We start from the raw sequence: 12297 nt of genomic DNA on the forward strand, positions 1-12297 counted from the left end.
CAGGGCGTTGTCCATAACGTGGATTTTAGATCATAAGAACCACAACTATTATACCTCAAATAAACAGAGGGTAACTGACGAAAGTGAAACAACTGGAATGATGGAAGGTAACATAGCAAAGACTATTCCGGATTCTTTCATGGAGAGGTTATCAACAGACAAAGATTTCAAACAACGTTTTGTAATATGGATATTCCTATGCTGGGCATTTATTGTATTGGTAAATATAAATTCTATGTTATATGGACAAGGTCTTTTTTTATGTTTCTGTCTACCTTGTTGAAACTGATGCGAAAGAAATCATTATCAACTTTTTTAAATTGAATTTTCAAATTAAATTTACTCATAATGATCTGCTTTACATTTAAAATTTATAAAACGACGAAGTAATGTGCAATTCTGCGTCCGGCGGAAATACAAAATTTAATCCTGGTTTCTATGATAAGTTTATTTACAACCACTGGGTCGATGCCACTGCTGGTGGAGTTTTAATTCCCCGAGGGTATTACCAGCCCAGTAGTAGGCACTTCTGTGCTGACATGAGTTATCATTGATATGGTCATTTTAATAAAATTAACTGTTTGAATTTTGAATTTTTGATATACTAAGTTCAACCTCAGGAATAAATTACCTCAGCTGTATTTGGCAAAACTTTTAGTTATTTTGGTCCTTACTGCTTTTCAACTCCGTATTGTATTTGGTCTTTTAAACTTTTTTGGATTCGAGCGTCACTGACGAGTCTTTTGTAGACAAAACGCGAGTCTGGCGGAAATACAAAATTTAATCTTGGTATCTATGATGAGTTTATTTGCTAGATGACAATTAATGTCAAATATCCAAATGATGATATATTTGCGACCTAAGGTGGTAGCTAACACTACAGGGAGAAACTCTGTAAAATCAGCTAAACGTTTTAATAACGTTGTGTTTTTAATGGAATATTAAGCTTCTCAATGATCAAAATAAGTGTTTGTCAAACTGCTATATAACCAGTGTAATTTTTCTGATAAAACGGTTGGTTCAATTTTTTTTTTTTTTAATTTTTATATTTTTGTCAAAGAGTCAGAGTGAATACTTTGTCAAAATTTTATGAAAATTAAACGAGCCAAATTAGTTTTAGTGAAGGTGATGGGTACCACCTTAAAAAAAACAATTAACTGCTCAAAGTGATTTTACTATATTACAGTATTCATTAATCATTTAACACCAATATTAAAATGTTTCGAGTCTTTTTTTTTTTGTTTTGCATTTATATTCCTTTCCCTTCTGCTGTGTTTTTAATAAATAGTTCCAGAATAAAATAAAATTTAGAATTAAAATCGGGAATGTGTCAAAGAGACAACAACCCGACTATAGAGCAGTAAACAGCCGGATGCAGCCAATGGGTCTTCAACACAGCGAAAGAATCGCGCATCCGGAGAAATTAAAAAAAATTCTCACTCTTTTGGTTTTGTTTCTTTTAATATGCATATCTCTATTGGATCTACATATTCATAATGCAAAAGTTTAAAGTTTTCTTTGCGTACAACGTTATACATGGCAAGATACTAGATTATAACATATTATTTTCCATATTGACCTTGGTATTAGCCTTAGACTCCAATATCAAACCCGAGAGCCTTAGGCTGCGGGCTTGATATATGTCGTGGGCTGATACCACTACCAATATGGGAAATGACATGTTATAACCTATCTAGATTTAATATTTTATTAAAGTCTCACCACATTACTTTCATAGTTTTACAAAATAAAATATTCATACAGATACATAAAAACATACATGCATAACAACAAACTTTAAATGCACATTGTATGTACCAATCTTTAAAAAATTATGAGAGACTGTACAAACAATATTATTAATATACAATTTGATATTGCACATATTATATATAATATACATTTGCTTATGAATTTCAATAAAACACAGGATAATCAATTATATATATAAAAAAAATCTTCTGATTAAAATGTTTTAGCAGGTTCTGGCGACACTTTGAAGAACTTTATCATCTAAAAATATCTACTTTTATTGTGTATATTAATGATCTTGTTGTTATTTTTTATTTTCATTTTGTATGTTGTGTCACAACTATAAATATGTAGTTTTATGACAATAAAGATTTGATTTGAATTGAATTATTAAATAAAATAAAAAAATCTATCACATATTTTCAAGCTGGAGAAAAAAGAAAGTATACATCAAATTATATTTAATATTTTCAAAATAAATTCAAAACATTTGAATAAATAAAAAAAAAATGTAACTAACTAACTAATACATGAAAATATAAATACAGAATTAAACATAGAGACAGCAATTGTGACACTAATAACAAACAATAGACAAAATATCCTCATCAATATTATGCAATTATTCCCACTGATGAATTTCTAATCAAAATACATTTTTCTATATATAAAAGAAATCTGTTGAAAACATCAGTCTCCGAACAGTTAATTAAATATCTAAATTTATCAAAATTGTTTTAATTACAAAAACATGGCATAATATTAACAATGTCATCATTAAACTAAACTTTTTCCTCTCCTCTTGATAGAAGTTACATTCACATATAACATGAAACTCATCTTCAATTTTGTTATCAATACAATGTTTACATATCATTTGATCCAAAGGCGTATTATTAGTTACATAGTGTGTTAGTGACCTAATACGATATATACGGAGTCAGTAAATTCCATATGGGATGAGAGCTTGGAACCCCATATGGAATTTACTGACCCCATATACATTGTATAAGTGACAAGCACACTATGTAACGAATTTATCTTACCGACTTTCTTTAGCTGTTGAATTAAGACTAGAGTTGTCTCATTTGCAATCATACCACATATTCTTATTTCTATATTAAAGTAGTCAAGTGTTCAATTTTAAGAACCTACTCCCATTGGTCTGCACAAAAAAACTAATGACAACATTAACATTTTAATATCAAAAACCGTGATATAACAATATTAAACAGAACTTTAAATACATTTAAATAATTAAATAGTGCCAGAGTCGTAACTCAGCTTCTACCCGTGTATTGAAATAAGCCCCGCCTCCCTTCTAACCTATTATGGAATATATGTCTGGCACTTGTTTTCCTAGGAAAAATTGTCCCAAGACTTGTTTTTCTTATAGTTTAATTATTTCATAAAATATATTTAAAATAGATGAACAAAATGTTAGATAAGATTGGAATTTTTTTTCATTTTTTTCAATTAAAATGAAGGACATTTCCTTTATAACCTAATTAAAACATGAATATTGAGTTCCCATTGCTTATAACATTTTCCTTTTATAATAAAAGACACGGACATGTTTACCTAGGAATACTGATGTCATAGACATGATTTCCTAGGAAAATTAGTCTGAGGACATACATTTTATTTAAAAAATTGATACACAACTCTTTAACAATATTAAAACATATTACATTAATATTTACCTTCGAAAATTAAGGGCATGGACATTTTAACTTAGAACTATTAATGACATGGACTTAATTTCCTAGGAAAATTAGTCTGGAGACAAATTTTATTTAACAGATTGATACACAACTTTTTCGTTTTGTCTTTAGCAATATTAAGTTAAAACATATTACATTCATATTCACCTTTTAAAATTAAGGGCATGGACATTTTAACTAAGGACTATTAATGACATGGACATGATTTCCTAGGAAAATTAGTCTTGGGACATGAATTTTATCAAAAATATAACTATGCAACACTTAAACATTACTTAAACATAAAATTAAAATGTCCATGGTTTAAATGTAATTGAATTTATTATATGATTTTGAAGGACATGATTACCTAGGAAAATTAGTCTGGGGACATATATATTACTAACATCGGACTAAATATACTAGTAAATTCTGTTACCATGGACTTTTTATACTAGTAATGTTTGTACGCCAAGCAGACATATTTTACCAGGAAAAATTTATCACTTACATATAAACGGTCTCCACGCGGCCCTTTTAACCAATCATATTCCTAGAAATGTATAGGAGGTAAGATAATATTCTGTCTGCCTTTTTCGATGTGTAAATTGTGGTTCGAAATTCATAATTTACATAACTGCCTAATACATTGTTTTGAGTTATATACAACTGTGTAGTTTTGGTTTTCACCTGACAAACATGAGAAAAAATATTACCTTTCTTGTAATCTATTTTTCACTGCAGATATTAGTTTTCTTTCTGATAGTGTTCCAGACATGGTCAAAACAAATGATTTTTTTAAAACTGACAAATGTGTTTATTAAGGTACATGGAAAGGTGCAATCAAAATTTTCGATTTCCGATCGACTTATATGTTAATTTTGGAAAATTCAAAAGAGGGTCTTCATACAAATAAAGCCAGTATTTAAGAGACTGCAAAATAACAAATATAGAGATTCAAATTTGAATAACCACAAGTTTTGCCATACTGGCAATATTAGAAGCATATTTAGTAACACCAAGTACAAATTTACAATATCGAATGTGAATCTTTTCAGCAGCGAAATTAAAAAAAAAGTGTTTTTTAGAAATCATCATTTGAACCTTGTGATAATCTTTTGTCTAGGTTAAGAATGTACGGACCCCACAATTCACTTCCTTAAATAAGGACTGTTTTTACACAAAGTTTTAGGAGCAAAGGTGTATTATTATGTGTACAACGAAAATTACTAAGATCTCCAACTGCAGTACTGAAAGAACCAGATGCTCTCATTACAATACCTATGTATTTATACTCTTGAACACTTTTGATAATATTTTGTTCAAAATAAAAAGTACAGTCTTTCAATAATTTACCTCATTTATTAAACACTATTATTTGTGTTTTTTCTATGTTCATTTTTGAAATAAATTTCCAATGAGGATAAACAGTTTTGTAGCCCTTTTTTGTTTTTTTTTACACCAAAATCTAATCTGTTGCATAAGATCTTTACAAACAACTTACTTAGACAACTAGATATAGCTGTACCTCTGTAGTTACTTTTGATCTCTGAAGTCTCCTGTTTTAGGTTGCACTTTGTAAATACAGCTGTTTCTGACAACACGCCTCTTTTGGGGAGAAATAGAATATTCATAGAAAATTAATTTTGTTTACATACTGGTTCCCAGTTATGCTCTCTGTGTTCCATATCGCAGAGACAGAACTGGGGAATGTTACCAGTAAATAAACACGTGCATATTGTTTACATTGAAATCTGTGGTAACTTTTCATTCGAGGTAGGGGTAGTTAAGAAAATTAGTGTAAGTTTCAACTCTGAGAAGTTCGGGGCATATAAACGTTGAAAATATGCCGCACAGCCCTATATTTTGACCTTTGAAAAAAATTGTGGTGCAAATGAACTTTCAATTCTAGGATAAGATTTTTTTCAAAACTTCATAGTAAAAGTGGTACAGTTTTAGCCGTAAAAGGAGTTCCTATGGGAAATTGCATTGTCAATATTTACAGAAATGCAACCTTTAAAAAGAGGTGTAATCATACTTTCTGTCCAAGTACTAGGAAATGAAGTGGATTTCAAATGATATTGAAAAGTTAGCAAATAGTCCATAGCAAATAGTCCATAGTTATTCTTCAGCTTTTTTCATTTACAGAACCCTGTTTTTTTAGATTTTAACCTGTTACCCTTGGGAAGATTTAAATGACTTCTTATCTTATCGAGAATGTTGTTAAAAATATCTGTTAAGTCATCGGTTGCTTCATCCATCTCTTTTCTTTGTAATACTCTGTCTTACCTAAGAATAATTGTACATTAGATTCAACTTCCTTTGATAAAATCATGTCCGTATAACATTTTTGAACCGTATTGTTCCATTGTAAACCCAAAGGTATCGGTCTCCAAACTTTTTGTTGTACCTGAGAATAATTTAAAGATAAACATACATTTATAGGACATTGATCAGAGTGTACGGTAAAATCCTTGACAGTAAAAAAACAAACCATACATTTTCTAGCATAAAAGTAAAATCACAAAAATACTGAACTCCGAGGAACCCGGGCGACGTCCCAGCCGGTTTGTTCTTTGTATTATTTGTATTCATCATGCATAAAGCTACCAAGTTTATGATGATGCCCTCGGGGAATAATCCACCCGCAGTAAAGTTTCTTCTAGGGAAGAAACTTGATATCGACTTTGTTGTAGTAAAAGTTAAATCACAAAATACTGTACTCCAAGAAACCAGGGCGACGTCCCAGTCTGTTGTTCAATAATCCATCAGCTTGATATGCCAAAGCTCAAATAGGCGTTTTTTTTAATCCAGCAGTCTAAGTAATCCTTTTATTACAATATCTCCTTTAATGTACATTATCTTCCAAATATGAATTAGGAAATTATCTTGTAAACTTTTCACATTATCAGATGAAATAAAATCCAAATCATTTTCATAGGCATTTAGGTCCCCCATAATTATAGTTTCCACTGAATTTGAAAACTTACTCGGTTCTAGTTCTATCTTCTCTAGTGTTGATATCTCGCTTTTAGAGATTTAGAATAGCTAGACTGTAATGGTGAGTTGTAAGCAAAACAAACAAATATATCAGATGAATATGAAAAAAAATGTTTACTTAGTTTTGCCCACAACAAATCAGAGCAATTACTTTTTAATAATGTAATTCCTTTACTAAATCTAGATCTGGCATATAAAGCAATGCCTCCATGAATAGCTATACCGTTCCTGTGGCGAGCGACCTTTTACAATAAGGTATAACCTTTCAGGCATATATTATATTCCTTATCAGTCTTCGTTTCTAATAGGCATATAATATCAGAACTTATATTGTCACAAAAATCAGGGTCATTCAGTTTGCAATATCTATTTCCATCTTTCCCTGTAAAACAAACCATAAACCTTCCAAGAACTAATTGTTAATTTGTTTCTTAACATTTTTTTGAATTAAAAGGGATTCACTGGAAGCCTCAGATTTGATTTTTTTCTTCGAGTAGGATAATTTATAAAAAAATATAAAAATTAAACATATCTTAGATGCAATAAACAATACAGTAAAGTCATTATGTATGTCAAGTATACTTACATATGGTTATACAAGTTAATTCATGAACATTTACAGGGCTACAACAGTGTTCACAACCATTTCAAGCATTTTGATATTCCTCGCCATCATATAAACTATGGATTTGTTAGTTTTTGCCACGGATTATTTATTTTTTGGTACTCTGATGTTTTTTTTGTGTATGTAGGCCACTTTCCATTTAGCACAAAACTGAGGGTCTTTTTCAAATTTCCTGCCAAGACTCTTGTTCCCTCGTTAACGTTAATGTGAAGACCATCTTTGTCATAAAGATTCAACTTGACATTATATGATGTACCATCAAGAAAAAGGTTTTAATTTTCACACCAAGTAACATTTATGTTGTCTCTTACTTATGAGTACAATGTTTCATTGAACTGGCAAATATTTCTAGCAAGCCTAGTTGTCCTTCGTGGTAAAAGCGATGAGATGATTATTTTTGCGCCAAGTCTTTCAAGATTTTCAATTATTTCTACATATTTATCTACTGCGGAAAATACCACATCACGTGAATGTCGTAGATCATTCTTTTCTTCATGAAATATTACGATACTGTCAGTCAAATCTTCATACTGTTGTATATGGTGTGTACAAGATGTAAGTTTGTACAAATTGTAATTTGTACAGGCTTTTGTACAAGTTATATATTTTTTTTTACACTTTACACATACCTTCTTGCACTAGGTGATACAGGTTTATTTTCTAAATTCTACTAGTAAAATGTTTTAAATTCAAGTTTGTATAATTCAACCTAACATTTAGTGCTATTCTCCTTGTCCTTAAAACTGATAATGCGGACACTTAAATTGTTCAAGTTCTACTTTTATTTTTTTCCTCATACAATGTTCATATCCATAAAAAGTTGTTTTGTGGTCTTATAATGTTGTTTGTATCAATGCTCAGTATTAGATTGTAGCATGTAGTGAAAATATGACAGAAATATTCGAAGCAAAAAACTGTGTGCTTGCATCATCCATTTGTGTTAAGTAGTTCATAAAACTTTATAAAAATTATAATTTGCACAACATTACAACGTGTACACAACATAATATATGATCTTCAAGGTCTGCTAATGTGGCGGTTCTTTTAGCCAGACCCTCCAACTGAAAGGATGCTGTCAGCCGCTTGACATCAATGAACTTTATAATGGAACTATGATGAAATATAACCCTTTGTTTAACTTGATTTTGCTTGAGTGACTGCATCACTGTATCCTTTGATACTGAACTCTTTTTATTTTGATGTAAATTTGGCTAATGTTTGAATCCAGATTTTTTTAAGCATGAATCATTTTTGGGTTGTTCATTGAACTTCTAATATATCTTTTTTTACTATTTGAAGCATATCGTGTAATTTTTCAATGGTGGGATCTTTTTCCTGTAGTTTAGCATATTTTTCATAGAGAAGAATTCCTAGTTCAGTTTGTTTTCCGTTAGAACTATAACTTTATTCTGTAGCTTTCCCCCCGCTGCCGGAAACACTTCTTTTGTTTGATAACTATTTCTCTCCAATTCCTTGGATTTATTCAGGAGTTGACATTTTTTTTTTATTTCAAATTTTTCAATTATCTTTTTCTTATCAATTTCCGATTCTTGCATTTTTCACTTAGCATTTTAAATTCTCTTGAGTGAGCTTATTTTAGTGTTTCTATAGACTCGGGAGATGTTTCAACTTAATTCGTTATTTTTTTTATATCTTGCTCAATATAATTTCCTAACCCTTGGAGATTCATACTGAGTAATTACTATGGATTCATGTATTTCATTGCTATCGATTTTTAGTGATTGACTGAAAAAAAATATTTCGAGGGTATTTAAATTTGTTGTTGATCTTAATTTTGTTCGTATTTAAGTAACCGAAATTTGGACGCCTTATATTTCATATAATTTCATCTACCCATGAACTTTTTTAACGATTTAAATAGTATCTTAAACTTGTGGTGCATATGCAAATCATATATTTTAACTGTATTTTCATATTCTAGACAATTTGGAAAAAAGTTCTTCAAAGTTTCATTTCATAGGGTAAAATTTTATTGTAGCGTGTGCCATTATGTAATATATGTAGAAAAAAATAAATATAAATGTCTTTTAACCTTTCAAAAAGTGTATCCCTTTTAGATATCAAAACAAATATATGAATTTCTCAAAACGAGGGCAACAATAATGTCCTTTTGACTTATCTGCTGCAAAAAAATCCCGAAGTGTTCTGTTAAAATAATCTTACGGGTAGTGTTGCAAAAGAGGGGTGAAAGATACTAGAGGAACAGTCAAACTCATAAATTGAAAACAAAATGACAACGCCATGGCTAAAAATGAAAAAGACAAAGAGACAAATAGTTATCAAAAGTACCAGGATTATAATTTTATACGCCAGACGCGCGTTTCGTCTACATAAGACTCATCAGTGACGCTCAGATCAAAATAGTTAAAAAGCCAAACAAATACAAAGTTGAAGAGCATTGAGGACCCAAAATTCAAAAAAGTTGTGCCAAATACGGCTAAGGTAATCTACTCCTGGGGTAAGAAAATTCTTAGTTTTTCGAAAAATTCAAAGTTTTGTAAACCGAAAATTTATAAAAATGACCATAATATAATTGATATTCATGTCAACACCGAAGTGCTGACTACTGGGCTGGTGATACCCTCGGGGACGAAACGTCCACCAGTTCACAAGAAACAACATAGAAAACGTAAGACTAAGCAACACGAATCCCACCAAAAATTGGGGGTGATCTCAGGTGCTCCGGAGGGTAAGCAGATCCTGTCGCAAACGCTCCATAACAGATTCATATCTACATTATTGTTTTTTTTTATATCACTGCTACACTTTTAGCTGGACATTCTGTCTTTATTCTGAAGTTCCGAGAAGAAGAATCTGCTCGGTCGTACATGCAAACGCTACATTTCATTTATGCAGTAGGTGGAATTTTATCACCAATTGCTACATCGCCATTTCTTCTGTCAACGCCCTCAAATAAAAACAATGAAACACAGTGGCAATCGACAACTAAATCATATAACGAAATGTTTTCCAATGCTGGAATGTCTGGTATATTAACAACAAACAGCAATGGTCTAAATTTTACCAATACGACTATTAACGATTCCACTGCTTACAATGATAACAAATCAGAAATTGGAGGACAAGGAGTCAATTCTTTACCAAGCTTACCTGATATCAACAGGTTTGTGTCTAACTGCAGCGATTCCCTTTTTATGTTTATGTTGGCAAAGCAGATCCGAATATCGTATGGCTACCAAGAACCCGGACGGAATGGAATATAGACATAGAAAATTACCTCTTCCATTTAAATTACTCATACTCGTTTTAATGAGTTTATTTATAGGATTGGATAATGGACTTGAAGACACGTACTTTGGTTTTTTTTACAGCTTTCACTGTTAATCAGTTTCAATGGACGAAGCAAACAGGCTCATATCTTGTCTCTGTTTACTGGGCGGCGTATGCATTTGGACGCTTTACTGCAATTTTCATTTTAAAACATTTTAAGCCATCAACATTGTTACGAGTTTATATAAATATAGTATTGGCAGGCACAATTGGAATATTTCTTTGTACAAAGTTTGGATTCCGCACTGGAATTTGGATATTTTCACCAGTAGTAGGATTTTCAATATCTGTGTTCTTTCCGTCGATACTTCTCTGGACAGATGAGGACTTTGTTCTTGTAACTGGAAAAGTAGCCTCTCTTCTAATGTTTTCTGCTTCACTTGGATCGATGATTAATCCGATAATGATAGGGTACTTAATGGATAACCTGTCTCCTAAATGGTTCATTTATATAACATTGGGTCAAACTATTGTCTTGCTTGTTTTAGTTTGGACTATTACATTTGTGTCCAGACAAGCAAATAAATATTCGTTTGAAAACGAAATTCGAATGAGTGTTGAATCAGAAGAAAACAGGAAATCTAGGAGGTGAGTACAATATACTTCGCATTAGTTTCACTGACGTGTGAACATTAAAGAGGCTATATGAAATGAACCGTTACTCTAGGAAAATATCATTTAGTGATCAGCTGTTTTTTTTGCTTTGAAGAAGATTTCAGTTACATAGTGTACCCCAAGATCGGTTCCTTTTTCTTTATGTTAAGCATTCATGTGCATCGTGCCAATCCAATGAGAACCCTACTTCACTAGTTTTTACAGTTTCGGCCTTGATTTACTGTGGTAATTCACAAGTGCTTTAGAAAAGGGGAGGGTTAAGCTCTCGTAACATGACTGACCCCGATGCATTGCATTTAATTTATAAAGACATCTTGTATACTCATCAATTTAGTGCGTTTAATATTTGACCTTTTTTTTGTTTTAACTTTCTTCATTCAAGAGTCACTGATGAGTCTTATACAGACACAATTTTAATGCCTGAATCTATGATGAGTTCATTTTTAATAACTGAATCGATGGCAATACAAGAGGTTTCGACAGCCTGGTAGTCATCGATTCTGCCTTGACGTGAATTACTTTAGTATCTTTTTTTTTATTCATTCGTCAGTGATGAGCGCGTATAAATCGGGTAGGATGGCAAAGTTCATTTACATGTACTACTATTGGCCAGCACGATTGAATTTCAATAGGTAACAGGCAGATGGCAGTTCAAAATTTAAAAAATCCTAAAATTACAGACATCTTTTTCGTCGACTTTTAATTTAAATGCAACAGCAGTATACCGCTTTTCAAAACTCATAAATAGATTGAGAAGGACAAATCCAGGTTACAAACAAAATCGAGGGAACCACAAAAACTCACATCAACTACAAGAGGAAAACAAAGGAACCACAGAAACTTCGAAGTGCAACAGAAACACGCCAACTCACATACTAGAAAAGAACTATTTGATTACAACTGCCATATTCCTGACTTGGTAAAGGGCATTTTAGTGTAAAAATGTGGTGTTGAACCTGGTTTACTGACAAGCCAAACCTCCCACTTTATAACAATGTTACAAAATATCACTCAAACACTAAGTGACAGAAATACACACACACACACACACGCACATACGCACAACAGAGAAACGAATAAACAAAAAGTCGACACAACATGTAAACCACAATACAACACTATTGTCACTGTGATGTCTTTGGTCTTTTTTCTCCATACGAAGTCAGACAAATCTTACAACGATTCAGCAATTTCCTAAGATTTAGTGACTGTTTGATTTTTTTAATCAAAATACACGATGTTATTTTTATATTGACATCAAGTTTATAAAAGATAGAAAAACAATTAAAC

At 31.5% G+C, this 12297-nt stretch overlaps 1 long non-coding RNA gene across 1 annotated transcript in view; it reads left to right on the forward strand.

Moving 5' to 3' along the window:
* Positions 1-12297, forward strand: part of LOC143062871 (uncharacterized) — a 15163-nt gene continuing 2866 nt past the window's right edge. Inside the window, exons 1-2 of the long non-coding RNA XR_012974871.1 lie at positions 1-220; positions 9874-10980. This is a non-coding gene — a long non-coding RNA (uncharacterized LOC143062871). The remainder of the gene's footprint in view (positions 221-9873; positions 10981-12297) is intronic.

This window comes from Mytilus galloprovincialis, chromosome 2 (genome assembly GCF_965363235.1).
Source record: "Mytilus galloprovincialis chromosome 2, xbMytGall1.hap1.1, whole genome shotgun sequence".
Taxonomy (NCBI): domain Eukaryota; kingdom Metazoa; phylum Mollusca; class Bivalvia; order Mytilida; family Mytilidae; genus Mytilus; species Mytilus galloprovincialis.